Source organism: Fukomys damarensis, unplaced genomic scaffold (assembly GCF_012274545.1).
Source record: "Fukomys damarensis isolate Sample0158 unplaced genomic scaffold, DMR_v1.0_HiC HiC_scaffold_34, whole genome shotgun sequence".
NCBI classification, from domain to species: domain Eukaryota; kingdom Metazoa; phylum Chordata; class Mammalia; order Rodentia; family Bathyergidae; genus Fukomys; species Fukomys damarensis.
This window is the reverse complement of record NW_022900946.1, coordinates 6,828,607-6,842,086: the sequence shown is the minus strand read 5'-3', so window position 1 is coordinate 6,842,086 and position 13,480 is coordinate 6,828,607. Positions and strand designations below refer to the sequence as shown.

At 39.8% G+C, this 13,480-nt stretch overlaps 1 long non-coding RNA gene across 2 annotated transcripts; it reads right to left on the bottom strand.

Annotated features, from left to right (window-relative positions):
* Nucleotides 1–5,717: 5,717 nt before the first annotated feature.
* Nucleotides 5,718–11,978, bottom strand: LOC104855768. Of its 2 annotated transcripts, none has more exons than XR_004515237.1 (5): nt 11,092–11,978; nt 10,354–10,570; nt 9,938–10,133; nt 8,905–9,023; nt 5,718–6,075 (listed from the first exon to the last, which is right to left on the bottom strand). It is a non-coding gene; the product is annotated as an uncharacterized LOC104855768 (long non-coding RNA). The 2 variants fall into 2 exon arrangements; XR_778474.3 differs by having other exon boundaries at nt 5,720–6,075; nt 9,946–10,133; nt 11,092–11,486.
* Between the last annotated feature and the right edge of the window lie 1,502 nt (nt 11,979–13,480).

Genomic DNA, 13,480 nt, shown 5'->3' with positions numbered 1-13,480 from the left:
GGAAGCCATTCAGCAGCTGCTGTTCCCCCACCCCCAAACACATACATTTACTCTGGAAGAACTGTCTTCCCTTTGACTTTGGCCCTTATTCTGTGGTTAACTGCTCTTAGCTGTTGCACTAATGAATATGATTCTAGGTTTTAAAGAGGGAATTTGAAGCAATAGGCAAATGGGGCTTGGATGGATTGGTCCTACACGTATCCTGCCTTAAGCCGCTGAGGTGATGAGTCCACTGCTCATGTGACCCTCCACCTTTGTGGATCCCTCTTACTTTGTGATCAGTGTGTCTATTTCATGAGGTTGTACAAACTTGACAAAAGTTAATACTTTTGTTTGTATTCACTGCACTGTTGCACTCTCCAAATGGCCCCTTAAATATTTTTATTGACTTGTTACACACATTTGTCTTTGATGTCTACGTTATTTTTTTCTTCTGATGTCTTTTTTTATTTGGAAGGTTACCTGCTGTTGGATTTAATAAATTTTGTTTACCTGACAGTACTGGAAAACAGTTCTTATGCTTTGGAAAATAATCCAGATGGTACAAAGTCTCCAGGCTCTAAGTATGGGTATTTGGTTTGGACCAAACTTAAATGGGTGGCCTTTGGGGTCTCAGTACTTGTAGGCAAACATCAAATGAACCCTTAGGGGGCCACTACTTCAGTAGTTTTAATAACTGAAAAAGTGCATCTGAGCACTGTGTTAGGTGCATGGCCCTTAGATTATCAGTTTGCAGTGATTGAGGCAAAGGAAATGAGCTTTAACTGTTGGTGTCACTGCTGTATGATCATTGGCAAGTTAGTGAACATGTTTTTCTTTTACTCATTTGTAAAGTGAAAGAACCCTTCCACTGTGTTAAGATTTAAAAGATGCAAGCACAAGGTCCTGAGTTCGATCCCTGGTATCCCCTACCCCAAAAAAAAGATTTAAAAGAAAATATAAAGTACCTAAGGCATGGAGGTGCTCAGTCTTTCACATCACTACCCCTCCTACAGGTTCAGCTTCTCTCTGTGCCAAAATGGGGAGGGGGAGAGATGAACATGATCCCTAAGGTTCCCCTCTGCCTCTTACATTCTAGAAGATTCTCATATGGTAAATCATGTAGAACCCTTAGCCTCCTTCCACCGTCTTTCATCTAGCTATTGTTCACATTCAGCAAAGTTACTGACCAGACACCTTACTCATTTCTTGGATGGAGGCCCTGATGGGCTCCCCTAAGATTCCCAACCTCATGTATATGCTATCTCCTAAAATTAAGTAAATACAATGGTAAAGGTTAGATGTGCTTTTTCTTTTTGGTTGCAAAGGTTTTAGGAGTCGTGGATACATTGTTTAGCTAAGGAGAAGTTTCTAAGCTTTCCTTGATGAACTGGATTTTTTTTCCCCCTATGAACAAGGTAGAGGCTGAAAGAAACTATAGGGGGTGAATTTTTTCTCTGAAAAAGTAGGTCTCCGGAACTATTTCTAATTAACCTTGGTTCTTGTTTCTTCTGTGCTTTGGCCTTTCTGAGTTAGCAAGCCCAGCCTTACAGATTTGGGGTACAACAAAGTGGAAGATACAGATTTGGGTGGTTATATAAAAATCTGAAGCTATTCCAGCTATTGCCACAGTGCTGCAGAAATTATAGATAGCTAAAATCCAATTTTCAATTGGATGAGAGGCAAGCAACTTTCACACAATGACAAATGAGCTTAACTGCATGTGGAATAGGCTTTTTATTTATTTGTTTGTTTGTTTGTTTATTTTGAGACAGGGTCTCACTATGTACTTCAGACGGCCCTGGAACTCACTATATAGCCCAGGCTGGTCTTGAACTCACAATGATTCTCCTGCTTTAGTCTCCCAAGTACTGGTATTACAGGCATGTGCCACCATGCCTGGCTAGAAGAGACTTTCTGCCAAGAAAGTACAGTATATAATGAAGGTAGTCAGGGGTCCAGAAGAGTCACTCTGTCCTAGCCTTTTCCCTCCTGTCTTATCAAGTTACGGAAGCAAATGCGTTGGAGAATCACCTGGAAATCAACCTTGTAGCTCTGGGTTTAGATCCAGACTAGAAAGGGTTAAATCTGACTGGGAAGGGTCAGGAAAGCTGTCTAAACTTCATTTCCTCTGCTTTCTTTGGACTTCAGAAGATACACCCTATTTTATGAAAGGCATAAATTTCTAACTGGGTTTTGCATTCTTTGTAATGTTCTGACCTTACAGCCTCTGCTTACAGGTACTGAGGAGGTCCTAGTGGAATACAGTACTAATGCAGTCAGCAGCAAAGCATTTTAACTGTTGGTGTCTTATAACCCATCCTCGTAGGACTCGTGAGCCATTGCTAGTATATTAAAATAGCTACAAGAGTGTACTATTGTGAGACAGAAATGTAGGTCCCAGCTTTTGTATATACATAGACTTATAAAAAAGAGGCATCTGCTGGGCGTGGTGGCACACACCTGTAATCCCAGCACTCGGGAGGTTGAGGCAGGAGGATTGCTGTGAGTTTGAGACCAGCATGGGCTACATAGTGAGTTCCAGGTCACTCTCAACTACACTGAAACCCTGTCTCAAAAAACCAAAAAAAAAAAAAAAAGAGAGGTGTCTTCCTTTATTGGGTGAATAATGATAGGTAATTAGGTAAAATTAAATATTTGGGAAAAGTCACCATACGCCAAAATAATTTCCTTACACGAAGGTACATAACTATAAAGTTCACAAGTGGTGTATATGAACTTGCCAGTGGGTATTTAAAAGTTTATCTCTGGACCAGGCCGGACTTTCTAAACAAAATCAAGTAGGAAAAAATCACCAAAGAATAAACTAAAACCAGGCATGGTGGAGCGTGCCTGTAATCACAGCATTTGTACTCACACTTAGGAAGCTGAAGCAAGAGGATCGCCTTGAATTCAAAGCCAGCCTGCACTACAAAGTGAGACTTTTAATGGTGGCGGGGAACCTTTAAGCAAACTAGAAACATTTTTTCCAATAGTTGACAAATGGATACTTCTTGATCCTTAAGATCTTAAAATTTCAGTATGGAACAGTTCTTGGTTTTCCCACCAAAAAATATGAAAAGAAAATGGACAACTCACTGAAGAAAAAAGTAATTGGCAAAAAAGCTCCTGGAAAAAAAAAAGTTGGATGTTAATCTTAAAACTTATTCAAATAAACAGGAATTAGATGTATAAGAAAACTTCTTTAACCTATCAAATTGGCAGATTATTAAACCCATGCTGGCCAACAGCAAAAACCTTTCTGGAGTTAAAGGAATGTAAATGTTAATACTCTTTAATCCAATAATTTCCTTTAGGAACCTAGAGTAATAACTGCCAACTATGTATATGCAAGGATATAATTGGCAACAGCACTTGGGAACTGTCAGCATCAGGGTCTTGTTTTAGAAACCATGACACCCCCAATATTACATGGGTATTTAAAACTGCTTTTGACTAATGATGGAAAAAGTTTGATAGGAACTTGTAAAGTACTGACAGTCATTGACTCTGGTAGGATTAGATGTAATTTTAATTTTTCAAACCTCTATTCATTGGTGGAACCTGTTTATAGGGAAGAGGTTAACTACAAAGAAGGCAACAAAGGAAATGAACATGAACACGGCCGAGTGTCCATTACTGATTGGCAGGGAGGCCAGAAAATGGGAGTAATATGTTCAAAGCCTGAATCGAGAGTTCTGTAAGAACTCTTAAGAGTTGGCTTTTCCCCCTAAACCAGACACCACTTCTCCAGCAGCTGCCTTGGCAGCTCTGCATCGGCTGCCTAGAAGGGTGTGGGAGGAAAAATGCAAAAACGCACTTATGAATGGAATGTGTGTTTTGCAAGAGGCCAAGTTGGCAGCTTTGGCTTCCAAAAGGTGGGAGCATGGCCTGAAAGAACAGTGTGTGCAGACTGAGGCCTCAGAGTCCTTGTGGTCCAGGTCCATCTCTGCAGGGATCTGGAGTTGGGGCCCTGGGGAAACCTCCTGCCCCACCCACCCAGAAGGAAATGGTCTTGGCTAGTTTTGGGAGCCAGGACAGTGCTCTAAATTCTGGGAGCTCTAATGTGCTTCTGCACTTTAGAAATGATCCTTAGTAAAATACCTGTCATCTATTGAGCACTTGTTCTGGGCTTCCCTAATCTAATTCTTAGAATAACCTTATGAATGAGGTACAAATTCTCCCACTGTAAAGTTGGGGAAAAAGGCTCTGACACGGAAAGTAACTCTTACATAGTCCACAATTCTGTCATTTTCCACAAAAGATCTTATGAGTTCTCCCAAGGTTGTAAAAGTATTTCCTTATTTTGTACAGCTGTGGAAAAAGAAATTAATACAGCACATAAGGGTAAGGAACTTGCCCAAGAATACCCAGGCACAGAGCTGAAGCTGCAGCCCACATCCAACACACTGTCTTGGGACGAGCCTCAAGAGTACACACTAAACTCCCACAGTTCTGAAGCTCAACTGGGCAGGGAGGAATCCAGCATCAATATCAAGTTGTTCTCAAGGCCTTGCAGCTGAAGCTGGCAGAAGACTATACTTCTGACAGAGGTGCTTCAAATTGCAGTGTCCTGATCCCAAATCAAGTTCTTCAGTGCTAGCTCCATTTATGGCCAGATCTTGTTACATCCTTAAATGGCCAGGCTTGAGAGTTGATTTTAAGAAGAATTTTAAATGTTTTTCTAATCATAAAAGCAATGTCCTGCTTTTAAGTCCAGCTTACACACAGGCAAGCATTTGGCAAAACCTAGTTTGCCAATCACACTAGCCAGAGAGAAGTACTGTTAACATTTTGGGAAACAGCCTTTTAGGTTTAGTTCCAAGCCTAAGAATAGCTTTGTAAAATTTTTCCTATAAAATTAGACTCAAACTATACATACTATTCTGTAGCCTTCCCCCGCTTCATACAGCAAATTATAAAATGCATAGTGCATGCATATATGTGTGCATAATTATATATATGCATAATTTCATTTATTATCACTAGAATCCTAGGATCATTATCCCAAGAGCAGATGTTAAGTAATTCAAGTCAACAATGAGTAAACTGATTCAACATTAGGCACTCTGGGCATATGTGTGTGCGCACACACATTTAAAAATTGTTACCTAGAGGCTGGGGATTTAGCTCAGTGGTGCCACTGCCTGCCTCGTAAAGCACAAGGGTCCAAGTTCTATCCCTGGTACCAAAAAAAAAAAAAAGTTACCTAGAATTCCACTGTAATCTCTGATACCTTTAGATGTATTTTTGTGTGATTATTATCCTAGAGATTATAAAGTCTGAATATGGAGCAAGGTTTTTGATGAGATATATACACTATATGATAAATTAGTTCACCTTTTTGAAGCACAGCTAGTATCTCTACATCTCTACCAGTGTTGGAATTGTACTCCTGTGCTCCCCGTCCTTTCCAACAGAATGTTACCAGTTAGCTGGTTAAAAGGCAAAGCACTGGCTTTTAGAGTTCAGTTTCCAGTTCCCCAGGGAAGAGCTGGTGTGATGGAGGCACCTACTGGTAAAGGGTGGCACTGCAGCCACATTCTGAAGAAGGAGGGATTCTCAAATGTGGAATAATGAGGTTTCTGGGGTTGGTAAAAAGCTAAAAGTCTTCCACTCGGGTGAACTTGCAGATTTTCAGGTCAGTCTATCTTTCCCCCCTCAATTTTATGATACCTGCCAATGAGAAAACAGTCTGTCTTACAGAAATTTGCTTTATTCAAATATCTATTACAACTTCAACAAACTGCTTATTCAGCTGTTTTCTGCATCCAAAAGTCATTCCCATTTCATAAGAGTGCTACATAAACTTACTGACAAAAATAAAATAAAACTGGTTTCTTCCCTTAAGATGAATGCTTGAATTTTAGGCATTTAATGAAAATTTGTCCATGACATGTAAATGGCAGATTCTTAGCTGGTACACCGAGTTTCCATGAAGCTGACTGATGGATAGAGGCCTAGCAGCCGCCCATGAGAAATAAGAAATGACAAGCGGAAAACAGGGGCCAGACTCACAAACCCATGCCTGTGGTGGGGCGTTCCTCTTCGTCTTTTATTCCCATCAGTCCTAGGCCAGGGAGTGATCCATGAATGCTGTGATAAATGAGGAGTGAAGACAAGTTTTTATCCATAGGGTTGAATGAATGGTTATAAACTCCTAGGATAGAGGAGTAAGTATTCGAGCATGAGTATCTACCACAGAGCAAGAGGCAAGCAAGTGTATGGAAAGCTGTCTGGTGAAGATGGCTCAGTGGAAAGAACAGACTAGTCCCAGAGGCCTGATTCAACTTCTGCCTCTGCTACCTCAGAGATATAAGGTGTATCTTATCCAATCCTCATTCTTCAACTGAAACTATAAATTACTATTTCACAAGGCTTTCCAAGAGAACTACAGACAATAACATTCCACATCCACTGAGTTCTTAGTATACACCAAGGATTGCCCTAAGCACTTGTTTCATTTAATCCTCAAAACAGTTTAGTAATGTAAGAACAACTTCCATCTCCATTTCAAATAAACAGGTTTAGAGATAATATATATATAATGTGCTCCAGCCATACAACTGTTTAGTGACAGAACCAGGACATCAAGAATGGAACTGTGTCCTCAGAGTCCTTATAAATTGCTGTTAGTCTTAGTCCTTTGTTCATTTTACTTAAACACTTGTAGCACCTACTATGTGCCAAACACTACTTGAAAATCTTTACAAAATATTTATTTAATAATGTATGTTGCAAAACACCTGCCATAGTACTTAGAATTTAGGAACCATCCAATACCTGCTAATTCCCTGCACTTTGTCATGAATATTTGTGTAAGTAGCCAGGTGTGGTGGCGCACACCTGTCATCCCAGCACTTGGGAGGCTGAGGCAGGAGGATCGCTGTGATTTTGAGACCAGCCTGGGCTACATAATGAGTTCCAGGTCAGTTTCAACTACATAGTGAGACCCTGTCTCAAAAAACAAAAGCAAAAAAAAAAATTCTGTGTAAGTAGTTAAAGGGATACGTAGACAGGCAGAAATAAGCAAAGACAAACACAGAATCTGACTCTGAGATCTGACCTTAAACTAGTAAGTACTAGCCTTTCAGGATGGAAAAGTGGAATTTTGAGGGCAGAGTGGCTCCGGGGTCAGATCATTAAGGTTCACATCTGACTCTGTACTTGCTACTTGTGTGATCTTAAGTTGCTTAAGCTGAGACTTAGTCTTTCCTTATCAAAAAGGTACTCTAACAACCACAACCCAAAACACACAGCACAATATTTGCTATTTACTAAAGGTTTGATAAATTATAGTGATTATTACTATTTCCAACTTCAGCAGCTACCATAAATGTAGGGATTAAGAGCTGAGTCGGGGCCCTGGCTGAGGATACCTTCTGTTGTCTTTGCTTAGCTTTTTTCCTGAGTATCTCATTTCCCAAATGTCCACTAGCATCATGGAGAAGCTGCAGGCAAGGCCAGAGAAGTCAGTAATATACCTGCTGACAGCTTAGGAAAATGCCTGCTGCTACTAAGTTTAGTCAATATGGTGACAGAAACTACCATATGACTTTTTTTTTCTAATTCTCTGTTTTTATTTTCATAGTGTGACTTTTAAAAGAAAGAGGTAACCTGGGTTTCTTCACTACAGGATGAGTTGCTTCTAGAGGGTCTTATTCTCCTGAATTGTTACTGTTCTCAGGATCTTTGCCTCAGTTAGAACCTAAGCCTTTTCTGCTCCCTGACTCCTATACTCCCTTTCCTGAGCTTTTACCTTCTATGGAATATTTATACTATTTCTAGAAGGAGGGTACTTTTGGCTCCCTTTTAGTTTATCTACAAAACAGCACAGCAGTGTAAACATTCTACTGGAGAACATGAAGACTAATCCCCTGTACCACTCCTTCCATACACACTGGCACTGAGGAGCTATCTAGGGTGATGGCTCTTTAACAAAAAGCTTTATTAGCAACTTTTGGTCACATTTTGCTTGTTTTCACTTTTTAATTGTCAGCTTACCCATAAGACTGTTCAGAGTATATTGATCTAAGAACTTTCCTCCAAATATAAATATCTAATACTTGTTTCTGCGAGAGAAAGCAATACCTTCAGGCTACCCACCAGGTATACCATCTCACCAATGACCCTCAATTGCACTTTACAAGGACTTTATGACAGGAAATGTATATCTGATCCAGACTTCAAGGTCTTTTTTTTTTTGGTTTTTGAGACATAGTATCACTATGTAGCCCAGGCTGGCCTCAAACATGCAATTCTCCTGCCTCAGGTCCTGAGCACTGGGATTATAGGCATGTGCCCAGCTCTATTAACAACAATTTTTTCTTTAAAGAAAAGGGTTTACTATTTTAAAAGTTTGAAAATCACTGGCTTACTCCAAATCCCTCATTTTAGAAACCTATAATGGAAAATGTCTCAACTATTAGAGATAGGTAAAGGAAGCTGGAATTAGACCAAGAGTTCTACTTTAGTAATCAGAGATTTACAATCAACAAAACGACTTAAAAGTAAAAGTAAACGAAAGTAGTGATAGGGTAAGGGAAGGCAAGCAATAAACTCCTGATATCAGGAGGTACACCCCGATCATGCATAAGCCTGGGCCTCCTAGGATATCTGACCTTTTTTCCTCAAGTGAGGTTAAGCAGCTATTTCTTACCCCAGATAGAATGAAGAATATAAGTCCTCTGGTTTTAAACTGGCATTCACTGTTGTCTGAGGAATCAGTAGTGTGGTAATATAAAACCATATAATTATAAAATTAGAACATAATTCCTATCTTTTAGAACTAAGAGATTTAAGAATTAAGAGATGACTCCTGTAAGTCCTCACTATATCCCTGGACACCAACAAAAAGGCCTTTCTCCAAGAACAGCTTAAGTCTAGGGGCCAGAGTCATGAGCAACAGCCCATCAATGTCCTTACCTTTTGCAACCTGGGAGCAGAATGAGGCAGAGGGTACCTGGGTCCATATTCTGGTAGAGCTTTCCAATCTTATGGCCCCAGTACCAGGCTGCTATCTTTGGATGGTCTGTCTTCAGAGTCTGGAATCAAAGCCATGGGTCAATACTTAACAAAAACACCCTCTGCTCACATTTGGAGGGGCTGCAACATTCTGTCAGGCTCTAAGGCCTTGGGATGCTCAGTAAAGGCTCTGGACAAATGTCCTTTAAAGCTAGATCACAATGAAGGCTGCAGGGTGATTCAGGACCTCCTCAGAGAAGGACGACTGCTGTCTTTTCCTTCAGATGGGCCCCAAGCTAGGGAAACCACATCACTGATGAGGCCTGTAGTCTGGCCTCTGCATTAAGTATCTTTCTGCATTAAGTATCTTTGTGATGTTGGATAAGGAACTCACCGGTTCATACTGCTATTTCTCATCTGCTAAACATGGGAGATTAGGACAGGGTTTTCCAAGCCTAAACTACTCTATCTCTATTTCTACATGTGCCTCTAATATTTTGCTTTAAACCAAGTCAATTACTTCCTGAACCTTGTCTAAATATTTTTCTAATAGACCTTAGAAAAACAAGTCTATAACTATAAAAGTGAAAGCAAAACTAAAAAAAGTCCATCTATGATAACCAAAATTTATCTTGTGTATGTACCACTTTGGCAAACCCTGAATTAGATCAATTAAGATTTATCTAGTTCTCCATACTCCCACATTAGTCTTTCAAAGTTCACTGAAGGCAACCTTGAAGACTAAAACCCAGATTTTAGCAAGTATAAGAGGGGTAGAAATGAGAGAGCTAAAAGAAAATAACATGGCCAGGGCTAGAGAAAGGTGGATAGCAACACAGGACTGGTGACAGGGTGGAAAAAAGTAACTGAAAGGTCAAGTGTCACTGAGCAGAACTCTCCTGACTGATCTCGAGAAACACAAGTCCAGGGTCTAGGGACAGCAAACTACAACAGCACCCTTCCCCCTCTAACCAGAAAAAACCCATTCACTCACACGCGCACCTGCAAGATGTGCTGCTCCAAAGGAGGAGATATCATTCAAAGCCCTGGAGGCCTTCTTGATTCTGGTGAGAAGCCCCTGAGCCATTTGTGGAGGTGCCTGGGGGTTAGGGCCGCCCTGCCTTTCAACTTCCAATCCTTGCCTGTGAGAATGTTGAGGGCCCTCTGGGCACTGCCAAAAGTTCTGAATTCTGAAAGCAAGAATATGTACCCATCTTCTGTTATTAAGAGCCAAGAAAGCCAATTACCATGCAAGCTAGAACCTAGCAAGGGCCCTAGGAGAAGGACCAGATCAGGGACTCCTGCCTTCATCCACCCTAGGAGAGCTTATTTGGTAAGCCTTTTTCTTCTCTGACTTCTGTTATCACCATCCCCAAGCTCCTCCAGGGACACACTGGGTGGCAGACTTACTCAGGAAACAATATTTTTTCTGCTTTCCACTTTCAAGATCTTTAGGCAGGAACACAGCTTCCAGGCCTGGGAAGTGGCTGCACTCATGAAACATGTGTTCTTTGAAGGCTTCACTCACTCCTGACACATAAATAGTATTTCGGTTCTCAGAATCTCGTTCTAGCTCTTTCATAAGTATGTCACAATCAAGGGTAAGCTCTGTCACAGGCCTCTGCACCTAACCAAGAAAAGGTGATGTTAGTGGTAGAGTCACTGCTTTCACCCTCAGGTCTGTGCACATTTGCAGCTTCTTAATTTGTAAGGAAGCTAGTGATAATTGCCTCACAGAACTATAGTTAGACTTAATAAGTATATAAACATATTTTCATGTAAATATATTCTCTTCAGTTCACTGCCTCCCACCTCCAGTGAAATTCTGCTTACTTGCCCAAAAAACTTTAAAATCCAACAGTCTGATCCCTCTGAAAGTTGACCACCTAGAACAAATCAGGTGGGGCCTAAATAGTGATAAGGGATATAAAGAACTCAATCAGCCCAAGGTGATTGTAACAAAAAAAGAAAGTCTTAGGTCACTGCTAAGAGATGCCAGACTTGGCTGAAGACATTCCATAATGGAAAGTGTTACAAGCCGGGACCTTTCTAGAGTGTTTCCAGTATGTCTTGGAACACTGTAGATACAGGCTGCGCTAGGCCAGATCTGACTGAAAGGCCGCTTTCAGCCTTCTCTGACCACCTTACCTTGATGCAGATACCTTCCACCACAACACCATTCAAGGACTCTATGGCCAGCTGAGCAGCTTCCAGGACTTCATACTGTACACAGAGATGAAACTGCGGAAAGATCAAGATTTCCTCCTCATTTTCCAGCTAAGAGACTCAAGTTACAGTGGCCAGAGCCACCTGAATAGATGCCTTTACTGTGCTAGGCTAACTAAGTATTGACCACCAATTGTCAATTTTAAGTAGAATCATCAGAGGTTCAAAAACCGGTTCTCTAATAATAACTACCTTAATTTGCCCCTCAAAATCAGTGTCCACTGCCCTGAGTGATATGAGCAAAGCACTGAACAAACTCCTTAATATCCAACTTGCTTTCCATAGTATTTAATTATAATTCACTGACATCATTAATGTAAGTCATAGGCAGAGATTCTAAATTGTTTTATTAACTTAATTTCAGATGGACAACTCTCCTATAGGCTTGGGGAGACTAAATTCTTCCATTGGCCAGGCCACATCTTCAGAAAGTATGAATTTCAGCTTAATGACTTGGAGTAGCTAAATCTTTGTGATTATCTGACCTATAACATCATTATGAAGATAAAAGCCCTCACAGAGGAATGCTTTATAACAACATTGCTTTGGCAATTTCTTGACAGTGACACCAAAGGCAGGCAACAAAAGAAAATACAAACAAATTGGACTTTATCAAAATTTAAAACTTACATGTATCAAAGGGTACCAACAGAGTCACCTACAGAATGGTAGGAAATACTAAATCAAATGTCTGAGAAGTGGTTAGTATCCAAAATTTATAGAGAACTCCTGTAACTCAATAATATAAAACCCAAATGAGCGGATTAAAAATGGGCAAGCATCTAAATACATATTTATCCAAAAAAGATAAAAATGAAATGGCCAATGATGTTTAAAAGGAAAATGCAAATCAAAATTAAAGTGGGATACTACTTCACATCTACCAGGATGTCTATCATTAAAAAGAAGAAAAGAGAAGTACTAGTGTCCTGGATGTGGAGAAATTAGAACCCTTGTTATTTGCTTATGGAAATGTAAAGTGGGGTAGATGTTATTGAAAACAGTATGGTGCTTCCTCAAAAACTTAGAATTATTTTTTGATACACCAATTCTACTTCTGGGTATATGCAAAGACTTGAAAACTGGAACTTGAATAGATTATACATCCATATTCAAAGCAGCATGATTCACAATAGCCAAAGGGTAGAAATAACCCAAATGTCTACTAAAGCAAGAATGGATAAATAAAATGTTGTAAACACATAAAATGGAATGGAATTGTGAGCCATGCTAAAGCATGGACGAGTGTGGAAGAAGATATTACACAAATTGAAGTAATCCAGACACAAAAAAACAAACCCTGTATGATTCAATTTATATGAAGTGCATATATCTGTCAAATTCATAACTCCAGAAAGTAGCAGTGGGTACTCAGGGCTGAGAGGGAAAGGAGGCAATAGAGAGTTATTGTTTAGTGGGGAGAGTCAGTTTGGAATCATGAAAAAGCTCTACAGATGTATAGTAGTGATGGTTACAGAATTTAATGTATTTTGGGGCTGGGAATGTAGCTCAGTGGCACAGCGCCTGCTTCGCAAATGCAAGGTCCTGATTTCAATCCCCGGTAACAAAAAAGAATTTAATGTATTTAAATGCCATTGGAAATGGTGAAGCATGCATTATGTGATATATATTTCACACACAAAAACCAATAGAAGGACATAAAAAGATTACAGTGCCTTGCAACCAATTTCCCATCCCCTAGTCCATCTTCTCAGCAATCATCTTTCTAATTTTACTCATAGGAAAGACTAATGAACAATTTGGGCAAAGCACATTTTTAAATCTCTGGGATTCTGCACTTGGATCACATTGGAAGTTTTTATGTTTTTGCTTCATTTTAATAGCTATTAATATATCCATTTAATAGTTGCCTAATCCCAAATTCTAAAGGTACAAAAACTTTACAGTGAAATCTACCTAAACCCTCTTTTCTCAGCTACCTTGATCCTCTTTCTGTGATGCTTTCCATTATTACTAGTTATTGTATATTGTTCTATACATAATGTTATACTAGTTCTAATTCTTTTTTTGGTCTCCTCCACGTCTCTATTTGTGCTTATAATATTATCACTTTGGATATCAACCTTGGTCTTTACTGAATCAAATTCACTGGTTAGTTCAGTGTTGACCTTGTGGGGAAATTTGATTTGGTTCTCCTCTAATTTGGTTTGTGACCAGAATCATGGAAAGAATTAAGTTTGTGAACTGAGGTACCACTGTATTTTATCATTTAAAACTAATATCACAATCAGAAGGCTCATAGGCTACATTCAACCAGCAGACATATTTTTGATCTGGTCTACATGAATTT